The 19961-nt window shown below is 40.4% G+C and overlaps 1 protein-coding gene across 1 annotated transcript in view; it reads left to right on the top strand.

Annotated features, from left to right (window-relative positions):
- Positions 1-5: 5 nt before the first annotated feature.
- LOC143207362 (proton channel OtopLc) overlaps positions 6-19961 on the top strand; it is a 54377-nt gene continuing 34421 nt past the window's right edge. Inside the window, exon 1 of the mRNA XM_076420753.1 lies at positions 6-19961. This exon is cut by the window's right edge and continues 20457 nt beyond it. The gene's annotated coding sequence lies outside the window, so the exon portion shown is untranslated.

Raw genomic sequence — 19961 nt, 5'->3', positions numbered from 1 at the left:
GCGCTATGGACCCCGGCTAATGCTCTCTCTCTCACTCTTTGTACCGCGCGCCGCCATTGTGGGCTTCAACTCGCCCATAAGACGGCGCAGTCTATCTCTATATGTCTATGCTTGATGTACGATCTTTTTTGTCGATTCATTGAGCTTTAAAAGGTCGCCAACTTCACGATAATATAAATCTTATATTATAAGGTACACGTACAAAAAATTCAGAACGTTTCGATTGTATTATTTGTTACATAAAAGGCGTTGCACATTACGTAATATTTCGACGATGTAGGTTTTGTGCGTAGTGTGGCGTCGATTTTTATGCGCAATAATCTCGTGCAATAAAAGGTTCATCACCTCGATATTGCGTTAAGATGAAACTTCGATTGTGTAAGGAAAGGATTTTTTTATAGACAAAACAGTATTCTCTTTTTCCTTTAATGTTTTATTTCAAGATATTCTACGTTCCTTCTTTCTGACGCTACTCAAAGAAGGTATGTCATGATAAAATTAAGATAAAATACTATTTTTGACAATATAGGAAGGAACGCGTTAACACGTCCATAGTTCTTAAGGGGTTAACATCACCGACTCGATTATATGTTTACAGAAAAATAGTCAAAACTATGCAAATTTTACTAGAAGTAGACAGTTGACAATAGTTAAAATACTTCATTTTATGATCCAAACTGTTAAAGTTTGTTTGTTTGTCAAAAGTTTTATTGAAGGTTGATCAATGTCGGAGGCACGTAAAGCGTGTTGATTCTTAATTACGGGTCAATGCAATAATGAACAGCCTAAGGTGGGTTCGACTACGTCACCTTTGAGACGTTTAATTATTATAAAGCTGCAACATGTATCGCAGACGATAAAGACTCGACGTGAACGGCGAAGAAGGAGGGGGAAAGGCAAACAAGTATCTCCAGAGCAATTAACCGTACAATACAACTCTTAAAATAACAAGCGTAACACAGGAACGCTACGACGAGCTTTGATAAAGGAACACGTCACCAGCAATGCGCGAACACCGTGAGAAGGTACAATGCAAAACACGTAGCGAACAGCTCACAAAGAGGTATAGAGCGTTTGACTCGGGAGGAAAAGAATCTGTCTGAGAATTGGATGCCTCAGTCGATGGAGTTTCAGACAGGCGAGCAAGAGATCCGCACGTATATGCAGCCTTAACAATCTGATCTAGCGATTCTTCTTCTTCCTTCCGGTTTCATTATTTTTAAAGAAGGAAATACCTTATACGTTTCCGTTTCCAGTTCTTTTACTTTGAGCGTAGGACTCTTCCAACAATAAAGGTGGTTGCCTGTTAAAATAGGTGGAAAATATCTGACGACGAAGGAAAAGATTTACGGAAGAATTATTTACTAAACAACAGAAGCTGTCTCTCAAACTGTTCTAATATTCTTGGTACTCTGTGAGCCCGTATAGATTACGTTGTTTGATAAGCTTCATATTTAATGTACATTTATAACTTCACTTTCATTTAACATTCAGTTAACAAGGAGAATAATTAATAGTCAAATTTATTCTCTAGGGCAAAAGTGAGACATTGATAGAAACAAAAGAAGATTAAACGTTACTATATACTCGAGTAGCGGGATTTATGTTTATTAATTCTGGACTATCATCGTCGCAGTGAATTGATCTCATTAACGTAAACGGAGATATTTAGTACATCACTTCTCTTAATTTGTTCAGTGCGGACAAATTCTTCTTATTATTGTAACGTTTAAATTATTTATTGTATTTATTTGTCGACGTTGTTACCCAGAAGCACCTTCTACTTGATACATACATACATCGACCTCGCATTCAATGTGTTAAAGCATAGTTTTCCCTGATAAGACAGCTTACCGGGAAGCTAATTCAGAATTCCAATTAGCAAGATCGAAGCAGTTCTCTGGGTACCTTTAATCCTCCTATTTATTGTCTAATCTTCCAACTGTTTAAAAGTGGTGAAACCATACCTTAATCAACGGCAACTCTAGCTGGATACTTACCATTAGAGGCAAAGCTCAAGATTAGTGTGATATTCTATATTCTGAGAATGAAGTTTTTAGGGGATATCCTTGATTCTAACCTAACCATTTTTTTAAAATAATTTTTTAAAATAACTTTTGCTATTTGTTACAAAACACGCCTGAATAGTTCTCTCCTCTACGGAATCGGAAAATTTTATACAGGGTGAGTCACCTAACGTTGCCACCTCAAATATATCTTTGTTGTTTTTAAAGATACGTCAAATGTCTGAAGGACAAAGTTGAATGGTAAAATGGGGCGATACCAAAAAAATTTTTGTTTTTATGTAATTTTCTTTAGAGATACGAAGGTCACCTTAATTTTTTTAAATGGACTGAGGTATTTTTTAATACATCAATCGATGCAGCTGGACATTCGTTATAAAAAAAGTACCAACCTATATATGCCAAAAAGTTAGTGTAGTTCAGGAGATATTTCAATTTAAATAATTCTAAAACACCATTACTCGTACACTAAGACATTATCGTTTATTTACCAGTTTAACGTCTTAGTACGACAGTAATGGTGTTTTGGAATTATTTAAATTGAAATATCACCTGAAGTACTAACTTTCCGACATACATAGGTTAGTACTTTTTTTATAACGAATGTCCAGCTGCATCGATCGATGTATTAAAAAATACCTCATTCCATTTAAAAAAGTGAAGGTGACCTTTATATCTCTATAAAAAATTACATAAAAACACAAATTTTTTTGTATCGCATAAGCCCCATTTTACCATTCAATTTTGTCCTTCAGACATTTGACGTATCTTTAAAAACAACAAAGATATTTGAGGTGGCAATGTTAGGCGACTCACCATGTATATGTAATAGTTATTGTTAAATGAAAAATACCAAAAATTTCCAGAAACATGTATCCCCTATTATGGGTCTATAGATTATACACACACAAGTTTAAATACAAAATGATAAACAATTAATACGAAAAAAGCTAAGAAATTCATACGTTTTAAATATTGTTTACAAAGATAATTTTTTCTGAAATGCATTGAAATATCGTCGATCGAAACTACACAACTCAAAACAAATTTTATTGTCCTACACCCTCTAGTTCCCGAGATATTAAGCAAAATATCTAGGAGTTGTTTTCACCCTTTACACATGGATCGTTGCAGATAAAATAAATACATATACAATATATTTCAACAGATTACAGTGGAATTCCGTTCATACGAACTCAATTTGTATGAATTATATTTTAGCAGTGCCTGATTAAGTGAACACTAGCTGATCGAAATCCTCTTATATGAACGTGAACTCCTATTAAATGAACGAAAAGTGTCATAGTCGACGGTGGGAGACAGATAGACTCCTATTATATTCCACCTGATTATAGTTTTCGGTTACAAAGCCCGTTACCGATCATTCTGTATATGCAAGGAAATAGATTTCTTGAATAATTTATCTTTAATGCATCTTTGCAGTCTCAATTCATTTGTACTTGAAGTTTGAAAAGGTGTCCTGACACCTTCGGTAGAAATATTAATTTATCGCATTATAGACCATATGTGTATTTAAAAGAGACACACGGAGAAGCTGAAACTAATTTCCACAGAAGAAATAAATAATTAAACCACTAGAAAATTCAAATCTCAGGTCATCCTATTAAAGATCAGTTCGACGAATTCTTTAAATCTTCTCGTCGAAGTAGCAGGATGTTTGGGGATTATTAGAAAAGGAATTTTGCATCCAATTTAAGAAGGCGCTCCCATTATCCCGTAGCTTGCGTGGACAAGATAAATCGATAAAATCCCTATCGAGGGACGTGTCGGGCGAAGAATGATGCGAACGCGATCATCGGGCGCGTCGCTGGCCTCTATATTTTCTGGTAAAGACAGGCGACGATTACCCCTGGTGCGAACGTAATTACGGTAGAACGAGATACGAGGTGGAAGCTTACATGTAAATTGCTGCTTAAAGCACGATCGTGCCCGTCATTCCCGCCGGCAAGATTAGAAAAAGCAAAGAGCCTCTTCCACGGTTCACTAGTCACGCCGAGCCGCGCCGTTCAGCCCGTCGAAGAGAACCCGAAGAGGGAAACAGAATGAAACTTCGAGGAAAATAGGTGCCGAGGAGAAGAACCACGTTGCCCAACGACGATACTCCGATCTCCATTAATTCAACACAAGATTGACAATCTAACAAGTCTGAGAATCCTGCGAGCTGTTCACTTTCAATAGGAAATGCACTCCCTGGCTCAGACACTTTGCCGAACTTAATTGTTCCGGTAGCCGCCTCCCTTGTGCTTCGAAGTACACGCAGCGTAAATATGAACTATCGTAAGCAACAACTACTGTATTATAATCCAAAACTTTACATTACCAATGCCTACCTGAAACTACGTTACTAAATGCCTTTGTGCTTAACAAATTATTAAACTAATCGTTTTAGTGTAGTACAAGTAAATGCACTCAATAGCACGTGGAAGAAATGGAGCAATATCATCTGCGTCAATCTCTTTTTTCTGAACCTATAATGCATAAATATTAAAGTACGTTTTATACTTGTAACTTAAAATAAAGAAATTGTTTAAGGGAGGATAATTAAATGTAACTTTTGCAACTTTGTGTTTCAGATTCCTACTTTTTAAACAAAAATATCTGATATTCGCGCAGCTTCGAATCGCCAGCCTTCATTTGGAGTTTGTCAGTAAACTATTTATAGTATAGTCAATCAACTTATACCTATCATATATTAATTGAAAGCGAAATAGCGTCAGATAACCTGCATCAGATTTCGTTTAAAAATAAGCCACCGCTAACAAGCACTACTGTACCACTTACTCGACCGCGTATTCCGTAGATTCCTAGTCCCAGTTGGAAAACTTCTGAATTCCTGAGAATGGCTAAAGGCGCAGCCGTCAGCAGGTATTTCCCGAGGATGTTCAAAGAAGTGATTTCTAATAACGTTGAGCGGGAATACCTTCGATATCGAACTTTTATACATACATATCCTGTCGTAACTCTCGAGATTCTTGGTTACTTTAATAAAAACATAAATTGTAAGATTTAGTTTATTTTTATGTAAAATAATTTCAAGTACGTATAAACACTCCCTTGCGTCATTTTACCACGCTTATATTAGCTTGCCGAGTTGTCGTTGTTGTTGTTGTGTGCGTCAAATCTTGTAATCGAATTTTAAACCACTTCCCGATGAGCTAGAGTCTTGAAACTTTAAACAAAGTTCAGAACTGGATAACAATACAACATCTAATAACAAATTTTAAAAAAAACTGTTCGTTCAGGAGAAAAAAAATTTTAATATTAACCGTCACATCTCGTCGCGCGACGCTTAGTAGTACGTCATCGCGTTCAGCGATCCCGACTCCGCGCGCCAGCGCTCCCTACTCCGCTACGCGTTCCCACTCCGACTCATCCGCAGTCCACTGGCCCACTTCGCAGTGTACTTCGCACCGAAGGAGCTCAGTGTGGTTGTGATGTTCCGTTCATTCAGTTCCATTTCGAACAATTTCGGACTCTATCAAGAGACCTCGTCTCTCGGAGTCATCCCCTCATTCTATTTCGCGTATTTCCATATCTTGCGTTTCTATATCTTACCATTTCATACCAGTAATACTATATCTTGCGTTCCATTTAAAAAAGACTAAAAAGTAGAAAATAAAAGAATATATAAAAAAAACTTTTTAGAAAACATGCTTATATTAAAATGCACTGAAAAGGAGAAAATAATGTTTTTAGACATCAGTGACTATAAATAAAAACGTGGAGCGCTAAACTATATTAACGTAATCTTCGTGGGCGCTCCACGCTTTTATTTATAGTCACTAATGTCTAAAAAAATTATTTTCTCCTTATTAGTGCATTTTAATATAAGCGTGGTTTTGAAAAAGTTTTTTATATATTTTTTATAATATTGGGGACTATGGTGAGCTCATGATGGAGTCATATTTTCTAACGATAGAATTATGTACTCTAATAAAAAATTGAAAATTAATAAAATTGATACAATGGAAATTAAAAATCTGAGGCAAAAATGAAAATGTAACAGAATGAAATAGAACCAGTTAAAGAATTACTTTAAAGGATGTTTAAGAATGTTTGTGTTATGCAACAAATATTATGCACTTTGCTTTCCTTTAATATTTTACGTTTAACAGAATATGTAGATTTCTGCGACAGAATGTATGTACACAGCGAATAAACTTTACTTTATACTATCTGCGCACACATACCTATCTTTGTACATCTATGTATTTTTTTTCTTTTTTCTGAAAAAGGATTGATAATGTCACCAAAGCCACCATGGAAATTCAGAGTCAGTTTGTCACCTTAATACATTTTTTAAAGATGACAAGGTTCATTGACTGATGCAAACGATATAATTTAAAAAAAATTAAAGTGATCTTTATTTTTTATTAAATACGATTACAATTTATTTTTGTATAATTACTGACCAACTATAATTTGAAAAATTGATTTATCAAGTTATCGGGAATGCGTGAAAAACCAAAATGAATGGGTGTTCGACTATAGGTGGGAGTATGGCGGTTTTCCATCACAATCTAAGACGAAAAATAAAAAATGCCGATTTCGTTTTTTAGTTACTAACAATTAAAAATCCGCCTAAATCTGCTACAACCCGACCAACAAAGGTATACGTTGCGTACGTCATAGACTGACATAGACTATAGACAGTGAAACACGAGAGAGAAGTTAGAAAACGATTGGTGAGGCGCGGAAATTCCATGCTAATATTGTATCCATATTTTTTCGCGTTGATTGAAAATACTCGGAGCAGCTCCGCGGTGCTCCCAGTCGCAATTAAGAAGCGGAACCGGGCGTCGTGGATTGGAGGCGCGAAATCAACGTTAAATGCGACGCAAATTTCCGTTCGAAATAACGTTGTGTTCGACGAGAAACTCCATCGGCGAAGGGAAATCGGATTTGCCGGATTTGTTATGCTCATGAAACACGAAAATCGAGACGAGACGAGACGAGACGGGATGAGATGAGGCGGGATGAGATGAAGTCGGGCGAAACGAGACGAGACGGGGCGAGGCAGCGTTTGAGAGCGTCACCCAGTTCCGTGAGCGTTTATTAAATCAATTTCACTCCGTGGGAAACTACCGGCGGGACTATTTTTCAGGAACATTAACATTACCCCGCAAAAATAGGTAGCAATACCGAGCAACCGGCTCCCGTGATTCGAATACGAAGCGAAACGGACGATAAAATCGATACGAATCCTAGAGCTACAATAGTATTGCAAGGATTCGAAATCCTGGATACCCGACAAGTCTGGAAATGTTCAGATCGACTTGCACTTCCGAAAGTGTCTCGTGACAGAAGTACGTCGCACCGTACTGACTCTGAGGAATATTCCGAAACTCATTATTATAGAAGGCCGGATTATTAGATTTTTGTTCATTGTTGTTCGCTTTCTAGAATTTGTGAGGATAGCTAGGTAATATATGAAGGGTACCTTAGGGTGCGCAAGGGTTGAGAAGACACAAAAATTTTCACAACCCCATTTAAAAAATTCATAATTATATCGAGCAAATTTTTCCGAAACATTTCGAAACCTGGCACAGATAAAGGATTATTCGAATTCTCGTACACTCCTATCTGGCTAAATTTACAGGTAGAGTTCTCTCCCAGACTCCAGAAGAACTAGTAGAAGGTTGGTGTTTCGACGCTAATATTTTGAACCGATTGTGCAGGTTGAAGCCTCGACACGTTCGATCGATCGCGAGAGAAACGAGATAAATGTGAAAATCGTATGAGGAGGAAAGAAATCGAGGGAAACGATACGTCTATTGGGAGTGGTGTGTGTGCCGCAGGAAAGAAGTAACTTCGTTCTATTAACGTAATGAAAAGAAAACGTGTTCGAAAGTTTTGTTCTCGTGTTGCAGCGAACCCGCTGGCCGAAATGAAATGAAGGAGAATAATCTTGGGAGAAAGGAAAATCTCGGACAATTAGATCGTTTGCGTTCCTGTCAAATTCCGGGATTACAAACGCCTGTCGCAATTAAGGTTCCCGCGATCGTCTCGATAGCAGTCGACGACGATAACGATATCTGGACTTAGGAGAAACGATCTCCAGACGTTCGACCCATCCTCCACGAACCACCGAAATACCATTTTCCATCGCGATCGCGGCAAAGCGCTTCGGTATCATCGTCTACGAGGATCGTTTGCGAAAACCGGCCGAAATTGTCGGCAGTAACAGTTAATACCGGTTAGAGCGAGAGGGCAGATAAAAAAAATTAAATTTCCTCGTAATGGGCCGTGATAGCGACCCGTGGGAAAATGGGTAACGATCAAATTAGAGACGAAGCCTCGAAACGCTGTAAAATTTTATTTTACATCCCGAAAGGCAATTCGACGAGGTCCCGCCGGCGCGGCGCGGCGTCATCTCGTTTTTCCGGGGCCTGAACCTGTCCAGGGCTGGATACCTGCTGGAACACTTCCGATTACCATTAATGGTTTAAAGATAAATATTTGGTTCGTAAATAAATAATAACACAATATACCTTAACCCTTTGCAGTCGGAGCTATTTTAACTTGAAAATTAAACATTTCTTCCGATCTAAAATAATTCCATGTTATATAATTTTCTCCATTTTATGGATATAAAATTGATATAATACAATATAATATGATGACTCTGAGTCACCCCTCAACAGCTAAGGGTTCTCTCTAAAGCACCGTGCATCTTTGGATTCACATATTCATATATCAATACTTTTCAGTGTAATTGTATTTCTAGCCACAATGCGTTGAAAGCATCTTGCTCTGAAGTGTCTCCTTTCTTCTCGAGGATCCCGATATATTCGAGAATCCCGAAATTTTTCGAAACCCGACTGGTCCGGACCATCGAGAATCCGACATTTTTGGATTCCCTACGAAAAACTTCGTTCTTCGCTAATCACGTGTCAATACTTCGCCATAACGCGCCGTTTCATCGAAGCACAGTGGTGCCGTGGCGGCTGAAAATCGATTTTATAAATTTTCGATTTAAAAAAAAAGATTATTTTTGTATTACCAAATAGTGAATGTATAATGTGCCAAAGTCCGATATTTTATGATTAGGATGCGGTGCCAACCTACCCGCAAATTTTTAAACAGGATTTTTGACCGCTTTTTAGCCATTTGGCACCACTGTGCGCCCGTGTCACATATGACTGCGACAAAGACGTATCACACAGAAAGGGTGGATAGAGAGGGCGTGAAAAGAAAAACGATCCGGTCGAAAAATCAGTTACAAAACTCCGTGACAGACCGAACAGATGGGTCAGATTAATAGTTGTAGGTTTTAGGCGTAGAGCACGTTAACGGGTCACACCAGGAACGGTGGGTTGCAAATTCGAGGACTCTGGCGGTTGACATGGCTGGTGGATCGGCGCGGCGGGGGCTGGTGGCTCTCTTGGCGGCAATCGCGCGTGATAGAATAGTATCTGGTCGCGTTCACGCATACCTGCTTGTCTGGCAAGTGCATGAACAGGGGCATGAGCACGCACGCACCCACGCACGTGCACGCGGATGCATTTGAACGAGCTCCGCCGCATTGGATTGCGGTTGAAGCACACGGGGGACCATAGGTGCTTCAATATCCGAACGCAGACTGCTCAGATATATGTGTACCTAGGCGGTAACGTGCGCGCCTCTGGGCGGTCTGGTGCTAGCGAGCCACGCGGCGACGTGGATGGCGCGGATTCAAGTAAATAGCTCTCCATATAACGGGTGCACATAAAGGAGAGGGCACATGGGGTATGAGGCGAGGAGAGAAGCGGATAGCACCCAGATAATAGCGGAGAACCATCCGCCAGAAAATCTCTTCCAGCGGATATAGAGGCGTGGGACGAAAGGCAGAATGGCGGAACACAGGAGAAGGAGGAGAGAGGCAGAGGGGCAGAGAGGCAGAGGCCGTAATATAATGGATATACGCGCTCTCTCGGTCTTCACGCAATGCATACTAAGCTCGTCTGACCGTCCGCTAAGCACCCGACCAATGCACGCTGTTTTTCGGTTTCCAGCAGCCTCTGCCATGCCGGCGGCCTAGCTGCGACGAGTCGCGATTAAACCGCAGACCACCTGCGCCAGCCCGTTGAATCGCTTCGGGATTAGGTTATCGGATTGAAACTGATAATTGGGATCATTTGCCGTGCAGCTTCGCTCGGAATCCTTTGAGGGTTCGGCTTAAGATCGGAGCGAGAGAGCAGAAATACGGTTTATAGGAGAAAGATCGTTCACTTTACGCTTTGCGAATTACGATTTAAATCGACCACAGTACCCGAGAATGGTGAGCAATTTACCCTGACGTATATCCAAAGGAACGGTTCCTATGCCTCGCCAGAAAATTGAGTACGGAATGGAAAGATCTTAGCACCGGGCTCTTGAACAAAATTCTCCTAAACGTTAAACTGAACCTTTTTTTTTTTATTGGAACAATAAACGCGCGAATGGAATAGAGAATTTTAGAAGCCATCGGAGACACGAGATTTCTTGGAAACTGTGGACGTACGAATATTTAACGACTTTCCCAACATAATGTGTAATCCTTTTCGCACGGGAAACTTACAATGATAATATAGCGAAATTTTTAACAAAGAATTACCGAGATCTATCTAAAATTTTACAATAGATTAAACACAAATCTGGTCTTGTTACTCTGCTCTGTTTTGCTTTACAAGTGTTAAAACATCTATTAATATCATAAAGGAACGATGCTGATCTGCAATCTAGTAATTATTTTGTCACTGGTACTTCGTTTCAATTCATCGGATGTACTGGTAAGTCCTTATTATATTTTAGCATTGGTTTCTATTGTTGATATACTAAAATTAACTGGAACAATGCACAAAGAGTAATTTTTTTATTCGTAAGAGAAATATAATTAACAAAAAAATACTGATATTGAGTGTACGTACAATGGATGTCTATTTCTCACGTTGTAGAATTTCTATTGTATTTGCAGAGTATCATAATATCGTAGTATGTGCAGTATAGAAATTCTTTAGAGATCGACGCACATTTAAAAACGTTTTCAAAGACAGAGTAATTTTGGAGATCGTCGAGGCTCCCGTTACGTTTCACGAGTGTCCTAATATTTACGGACGGGGTAGCAACAGATAAACGGAAGAAAATATCGAGCGGAATTCGGGCCGATAAAAAAGGAAGGTCGAACGGGGTGCTCAGCGAAATACTGGGGTTTTCGGTAACCGATTCGTGACCATAATTAACAGGGCGGATCGTGGACGGTGATCGCGCTAAATGGATCATCGAGAAAGCCGCAATCGAATTCGGGTTGGAGTTCGCGGGTAAATCCGAAACGGATCGGTCGACTGTAAATTCGGTAAATGCAGGGTACACGTCGTGCCGGTCCAGGCCGACACACACAATGGCTCCGCTTGGTTCACCCAGTTTATTCGGAAAAATTAACGCTTAAGCTCGCGGATAAAATGATACTAAACGACCGTTGATCCCGATAAGCTCTCCGGCCCGTAGCTCGTGATACGAGCTTGTACCGACCGTATCCAGTAGTATATACCGGTCTATGTACGGCAAAGGCTATACCGGCTCGGATCCCAGGACTCGTACAAATAGATACAGACGCGCCTATCGCGTCCCTGCACCTCTGGCCCTCGGCTTTTTTTTATTCCTTTTCCCGGGTTCGATCTCTATTTCCATCGAGCATACGTCCTCGTTACCGAGGCGATATTTCAGTTAGCAGGCTTAGCGGAAGCTGTCCCTTTCTCTCGCCCACTTTGCCTCCCTGTGTAACGGCAAACAGAGAAAAAAGTGCGGCGGTGGTGTATGGAATCACGATGCTCGGCGAAGGCATGAACGTTCGGCCGATGTGGCGGAATTTATGGACTCGTCGTGGACGCTCTCACGGGCAGTTAAACTTAACGCCTATTTACGCGAAAGTAACGAAAATTAACATCGAGTATGTCGGGGCAAAACGACCGGCGGAATTCGTTCGATTCGAGCCGGACCGGCCACAGCCGAATTGATAATTGTCCGTAAATAACGTCACGGTTGCCCGATGCACGACGCAAACTAATCACCGGAAAAAATTGCTCGTTCTTATGGCGCTCGGTATCGCGGATCCAATTGCCGTTCCGATCCGATAGCGAAAGGATATATAGTTGGACAAACTTGTCAATCGGAAAGAATTGCGATGGCAGTGGGGAAATTCAACGCCTCCGACTCGCATCGAGCCGCGTCCCGGTGGCAACTTTCGGTCCCGCTGCTCTGCGTCTACGTATAATCAAAGTCATCGAGAACTTAGTTTATAGAGAATTCCTGCCCAATCTCGCTTTGCCACAGAAATACGAGGAAATTGGTGTCCGTGGAATGAGAAACTTTGACACGATCTTTAATTGGAAACTGCGACGAGACCTGAAATAAAAATCGACCTTCCTAACCATCTCGCCGCGGAAAAAATTGTCGAGCATCTTGGACACTGCTTCTTTTTCAACTTCCATAAAACATTTACGAAGGTAATTGTTGCTAATAAGCTGCGGATGTTTACACGAAATCGTATTATCATAGATTATGTGGATAAACGAAATGTAATTACAAAGATTGTGGGCAGTTATTCAGAGGAAATAGAGAAAATAAATACTAATACCGGGACTCGGAATAGTACGCAACACAACACACTGACAGGATAATTTAATGAGGATTCGCAGAAAATAAAACCTTAATTAGCTTATATTAATCCTATTATCTCGTAATAATTTGTTCTACTCAATATCGAACGAATGTCTCTAAATCTTAAATATCATTTCACATTGACTCATACCGTAGAATTAATTTGTTAATGCACGTAAAGCCGGTTATTCTGTCAATGAGAGCTCAGCCACCAAAAATTAAATGTGCACGATTGACGAATTTAACTATTAATGAACGTAACAGCCAGGTATATATTAAATTATTCGACTATATGAAACTAATTTATTATACAAATGAATGACTTTCATAAGATCGCCGGTTGTTTCAGTAATGTTTCTTTTAGTAGAGAACGCCCTCTTTTACTCATTAATGAAATTTAAATATTATGTTTGGTCGGTACTGAACAGATACTTCAAACTTTCTGAAAGATATCGGGTTATACCACCTGATATAAACACGTTCCAAGCCATCGACACACTCACAGGGGTCATTAATAACCTCAGTGGGTGCATGTTACCTTAAACACGCTATAAAACGAAGAAACAATATTTCCCAAAGTAAGGTTTCTCGAAACCACGAATTAAAATATGGAACCACAATTAAGAGCTCATGGTAACAATTGCGATATGCTGACTACCGGTTACCGGAAAACGAAAGCAAATATTAAGAAATAGAGTCGACCACATTACAATCAGAGTTTGACAAAAATTGTATGTAAATAAAAATTTCGAATAAAGTGTGTTTAAAACCCACTTGGGAAAACCCACTTTACTCCAAATTTTTATTTCAATAAAATTTTTTCGTGACAGGAATTTTGTTGATTTCCAATATTATAAAAATCGATATGTGATCAGGTCATTTTGTCATACTGTGTGGCGCACCAACAAACGTTGGCGGCGGCTATAAAAGAAATACGCAAACGAAGCGAAGAATATTTGCAGCCACGCCTTTCGAAATCATAACGTCCGAAATTACTCGGCGAACCATTTGCATATTGCGCTTTCGAGGGTCTGCAAATTTATTCAGAAATCGTGCACCTCCGTCTTCTCGTTTCCCCTTTCATCCCTTCCGAGCCCTCTCCTTCTTTCCGTTCGGATTTCAAGTTCTTCCCTCACCTTTTATCATATCTTTCGCCGCTCATTTTTCATTTTCCTTCTTCTTCTTCTCCCCCCACCGAACACTTCCCTTTTCAAAGAGCAGATCCGATTTACGATGATGGAATGGCGCGACATATTCGGGGAATCGAAAATTTCGTATTATTACGCGCGCTCCTGAAAACCCTCGAATCTGCACCCTGCGACCGAAATGTGAATAAGAAATTGCTCCGCTGCTGATTCCCCCCTCCAGAAAAGGTGGGAAAACCGTGGATGACGGAAAAGATAGCCGGTGATGTTGTAACGCAATCTCTGCTAACTCCATGATGCTCGTGCTTTCGAATCTACACCTAATAACGTAATTTAAAAAGAGCTGCACGATATTCAACGTTCTGTATGTGTATGGGGTGCAAATGCACCCCAGGCTGACAAAAACAGAAATAAAAAGTTGATGAATGGAAAATTTCCAAAAATTTTCTGAGCATGCTATCTGTGATATGTTTGACAATTTTTAGGTATTATATACTTATCTTTTTTAAAAATCAATAAAATTTCACAAATGCTTATGCAGACATATTTTTTGTTTCATTTTGCTTCTAAAACACACATGGGATCCAATTACCAATCATGTACACGGTTAACATTAGAATAGTAGTACACAGAAAGAAGATTGACATTGCTATATCCTCCAAAATAATACTACTATTGGAAATGGATAAAGAGAGGAAGCTCTTTACTCTACGAATTCTTAGTTGCGACTGATCCAGAAAGAAGGACAACCGTTGGAACCTCGACAGGAAACTAGAGTCCTCTCGTATCTCCAGACTGTTTAGATTAGGCCCCACAGTCTGGCTCTCGAAACAAAGTATTAAATTCGATTCTTCGTAATCTTTATTTAGGATACGATTCTGGGACCGTTTCATTGGTACTTCGTAATCTCTGTTTGGCATACGATTCTGTAATCATTGATTAATTTTTGACAACGAACAATAAATTCACTACGCCTGGCAAACATTGACAAATTTTTTATCAGTAGTCTACGTATCAGTAAACCAAGTTGATTTCAACCCAATATGTATCATCGTAGATTGCTATTAAGCCGATATGTATTCCTGGTTTACCAAAAGCGACCGATGTATCGAAGTCGAGGAACCGATTAAGTCAATTCAAGTTCGTAGATCGTGAAACTGTGCGACACGCGAGTACTCAGTGAAACACGATCGCATCTTACGCTCTCGGCTGGCTCCTTGACATGCGACACGCAGCCAATCACCTGAAAGACAAACTGAAACCTGTGTATACCCAAGAAAGACGAGTTAACTCGTGTTCAACGACGTTAAGTACATATCATAGATTGCCGCAGAACCTGCACCACATATTTAAAGACCAACGTAGACCATCCTTCTTTAAACAAATCCTCTTTACTTTTCGTCGATAAGACATACATTTACATATCATGCACACACAAACGTTATGTCCACATTCCACGTATCGCTTGGAAATCAAACATACGTGGGGGAGAACGATTTTATTTCAAGAACAAACTGTAAACGTTCATTAGTGTTTAATTCTTCAATATCGACATTAACGTAAACTGTGTTTGCTATAGAGAATGAATCGCAAGTTCATCTCGCAATTACAAGAAGATTTAACATCCAATAAAATGAGTACCAATCACAATGTATATTTCTCCTTCCGCAATTCTGCTTCATTTCAAATTCTACACTTTTTGCACCGATACTGGGTAATCGAAATCCGATATAAATTGCTTCGTGTCACCTGGAGCACGCCCATATATTCCAGCCCTGTTTGATATGCAAATCGCGGGAATAATAAAGTCAGATTAATCAACGAATGGCCGTAAACGAGAACCAAAACAGCTGGATCGCGAGCCGACCTATACTACTTGGGAAAATGCTGTCAACGGCCGCCACAGGATCGCAGAATGCTCGGCAAAATTGATGTCTCTATCAATTATACATTATTAGTTACAAACAGACCGGTTTTAGGAGTACATAATAGTGTAATAGTTATGACTTTAGTAGGTGGTAAAAATATAAAAGTTATATTCAGTAGAAACAGATAAATGCCTATACTATAAAAATCCATTTTTTCTTGGCACGAAAATATTTATTTAGGAACAGAACGTAGCATTAACACTACAGACGCGAAGAAAACTGACTGATAGGATACTACTTCAAGATGAAATCAATTATTATTTATTTAATAAATGGGATCATATCTCAATCAAATATTAGATTACAAAGAGACCTGGTTTTGACCTATTTCACGACATGAAAATTGTAGAATTAATTCCACCTATTTCATAGGAACGGCCGACTGTCGGTCGGCTTGGAATTGGTTCGCGCTACTGCGGATCGGTTTAATCACGGACCTCGACTACTGTCGAAGAAGTGCAATCTCATGAGCAGGCGTGGAGCGGGTCGTATCTTCTCTAACAAAATGCATCAGGATATCTATATTCATTAGCAGCTGTTTCGCGAAGTTTAATTAAATAAGAAACTCTTAGGAAACCTTTTGTTCGCCCAACGAAAGACCGTGGAAGCGATGACGAGGAAACTGAAGGCTGGGAAAGTCGGAGATGGTGTCGAGAAGATGGATGCCGGGACAATCGAGAAAGTAGAAACTGTTAGCTGATCGTTCGATACGAAAGGTTAACGCGGCGCATTTGTTGAACGCGCAATTCGTTCTTTTCTTCTCTGCTGTCGGGGTTGGGTCGGATCGGATCGGGCCGGACCGTCTGCGACCCGATCGATTAGAACTTTTCTGCCAGCGCAACGGTTTCCGCAACATAACGGAAATCGGCGTGGAAAGTTACGCGAGGAATTTGAATATAAACGTTACCGGCGGCCAATTTAGCGAAAAAGAGAAACTCTCTGCCCTGGGAACAAAGCTTGCGAACTTTCATAATTGGTGAAATTCTGCGGCCCGACCCGCACGCGCACGTGCGTTGTTCGCGTACTCGCCGGCCCCGTGTTTCTCCTATTGCGTCACCGTCGTCCGCGCAATTTCTCAAATTGCGAAAGTCGCGATATTCGGCGTACTAGGCCACTTATTAAAACGTTCCCGACGAAGGATGACGTAAATAATGGTACAAAGAGCGGCGAACGCGAGAAAATGAAATCCTTTGTGGATAGAAAGATACGTTTCGTTTGCACTCCACTTTAAACGCGAGCTCCACGCCGCTGGTCTTTTTCCGGGGCCGCCGCTTTAATATTTCGCCGCGCGATGTAGTCTCTGCGCACGCGTTTCAATTATGTGTGTCTAACTGGACTTGCCAATGTTTTCACCTTTATTCTCGTCCCTCCGCGAGAGTAACTCTTGTCTGAACTATTAATTCGTATTACATACTCTCTACAGAACAGAGACAAAAACGTTTAGAATGGCTTTAAGCTCCAGTTGGTTAGATACGAACTAGAATGAATTTATTGTTCGCAAAATTCGAATTTCAATTTGAGATCGCGGTTTTGAACGTGTACTAAAATACACGTGTGCACGTGGTACGGAAACCGTGTAGTACGAATTTTAGGATCCGTGAATACAGATCCGTGAACACGGATCCGTTCGGCACGTTCGAGTTCGACGACTGTGGCGTTTTTGTTTTTGGATCGAATTCTTTTTTCATGGATCCGTATTCACGTGTTCGTGGATCCGTGTACACGGATCCTTAAATTCTTACTACACGGTTAACGTACCACGTGTATTTATATACACGTGAAATAGGGATCTCTAATTTCAACACGGAAAACACTCGTGTTTACCAAAAAATGAAAAAAGTCTTTGGAAATGACGCCATTTTTTCGTCTTCAATATTTGGCATGCATACCGGTTCGTGCAATATCCACACGTACGTGAATTAATAAATGCGTTGCTCTTTTTGTGTCAGACGACTATTACAGGCAGCATCGTGTTCCACTGCTAGCAATAAATACCCTCTTCTATGTCTGGAAACTAGGGATGTGCGAGAACTCGGTGGTCGGGCCGAGTCGGGAAGAGGTCGAGTCGAATCGGGTCGGGTTCCCGAAAATTTCGAAAATATGACATACGACACTCTTGAGAAGAATTCGTGATGGACAACATAGTAAATACAGGGTGTTGCCGGACGGGTAGTACAACCAAGCAGGGGTTGATACTACATGTAAAAATAAGTCAAACGAAAGGAATAACATTATTTTGTATGACGCTTCGTTTTCGAGAAAATCGAGTTTGAAAATGCAGCGAATACAGACATAGTGCTATTGCATAGGAATCGTCTGTCGCGTCTGACCATGATCAACCAATTCTACTTTCTGCATATACTAAACGAAGCGTCAAACGAAAAAATGTTATTCCATTTTTTCGACTTATTTTTACATGTAGTATCATCCCTGCTCGGTTGTACCACCTGTCCGGCTACACCCTGTATATAATGTGGCTATTATTTCGAGAATTCCTATTCTTTCGAAAACCCCGACTCTTTCGAGAATCCCGATAAATTTGAAAATCCCTACTTTTTCGGGAATTCCGATATATTGGAGTATCCATTTTCGGGTAACCGTCCCGAAAAAATTTCGTGTTCCCAACCCGAGCCAATATTTTTGGTTCTCGCACACCTCTACTGGAAACCAATATGGCAGCGTTCTAGCCTCTCAAACACGCTTGAAATCGAGAAACTTTTCTCGTGTATAACTTTTAAACAAGTGAACTCACAATGAAACTTGGATTCCGCACACTAGAATTTAAATTCTAAAACTAAAGTTTTATCATTTTTTCGTCAAATTGTATAATATTACATTCAGAAAAGTTTTGGTCCCCTGAGTAAAAATTCACCCGTAAGACATTGTTACTAGGTCCCCAAAACCTCGCGTATTTCCGAAAGTGGCGTCCCTCCCGAGCGGATCCTTGAAACTTGAAAATCGAACTGTTTGAATTATTCAACGGCCGTTCTTATCATTTCGTCTGGTATCTACAGCGAAGAGGGGGGGGGAAGGTACCCATTCTGCGAGTGTCAGAGAATGATCGACGCGCTGGTAAACGTTTTAATTTCCCGAGAAGCGGCAGACTATGGAAACATAGCGCGTACCTATACGATATAAGGGCTACTCGAGGAAGTTTCCTGATCGGGAACGCGTAAGTTTGTTCTCTCGTGCACGAGGTACCGGTTGAACAATGACGTTAGAACGAAGAGAGGAGGCAAAGGGAAGGCTGTCAGATGGCAAAGCAGCGATAGCCGCGCGACTGTTCGCCTGCACAATTGCGCCCGATTGCCTAACCGCGAGGCGCGTATAGCCGACCGACGCGACGACTACGACGAATCGTATCTCGAGCGGAAGGCGCAACGTCACCCATTGTTTCTCCGGCGCCGCGGCGTTTGACATCGTCGACGTTTCCTTCGCGCTTTAAACAAACCCATAGTCCCGCTATCTACGGGCCCTCTACCGTTCCGTTCCCCTTTTATCTGTTGTGAGACCACGCCACTCTAATCTACGCTTCTCGCTCGAGCCCATCTCCTTCACCGTGTAAGGAAATTCCGGGGAAGATGCCAAACAACTATATAATTTCGAATTTATTCGATAGATGTTGACGCAATCGTGTTTAGTAGGATGGTGCAAAAATAATGACGGTTTTAAACAAAAATCTTAAGGTTAGCAATTTTCCAAAAATATTCATATTACAGCAGTAAAGGTTTACCATTCTATTCATTTGATTAGTGGTGAATTTATTATATTAACTTCCAATTAATAATGGCTACACTTAAATAGAAACAAATATCGCAGCAATATTTCCGTAAAAGTTAGCTCGGGACACACAGTACGATGGATCTTCAAAGAATGCGGTAAGCTCTGAAGAATACACATAGAAATCCTTTTCAATAAGTCACCAGAAAATTAACTTTCCAGCCTCGAGACTTTAAATCCTAAAACTCAATGTCCAGGACAGTCTAGACGCTTCGAAGTTCCTTTCAATTCCTCGAGGTCTGTAACGATCTCGTTCATTCCCTTTAATCTCGGACCAACGGGGCGAGCGAAGGTAGATCCGATCCCCGTCTTGGCGCAGTAAAATTAATTTCAAAGAAATACCCGGTTAGGTTCGAGCAGGTTTCGATCAAGACAGTCGAAAATTCCGAGCTGGCAATTTCTATAGCAGGAGAGACAGACTGAGGGAGAGAGAGAGAGACCCAATC

Source organism: Lasioglossum baleicum, chromosome 3, assembly GCF_051020765.1.
Source record: "Lasioglossum baleicum chromosome 3, iyLasBale1, whole genome shotgun sequence".
NCBI lineage: Eukaryota > Metazoa > Arthropoda > Insecta > Hymenoptera > Halictidae > Lasioglossum > Lasioglossum baleicum.
Note: the sequence above shows the minus strand (reverse complement) of the source record. Positions and strands in the feature narration are given on the sequence as shown.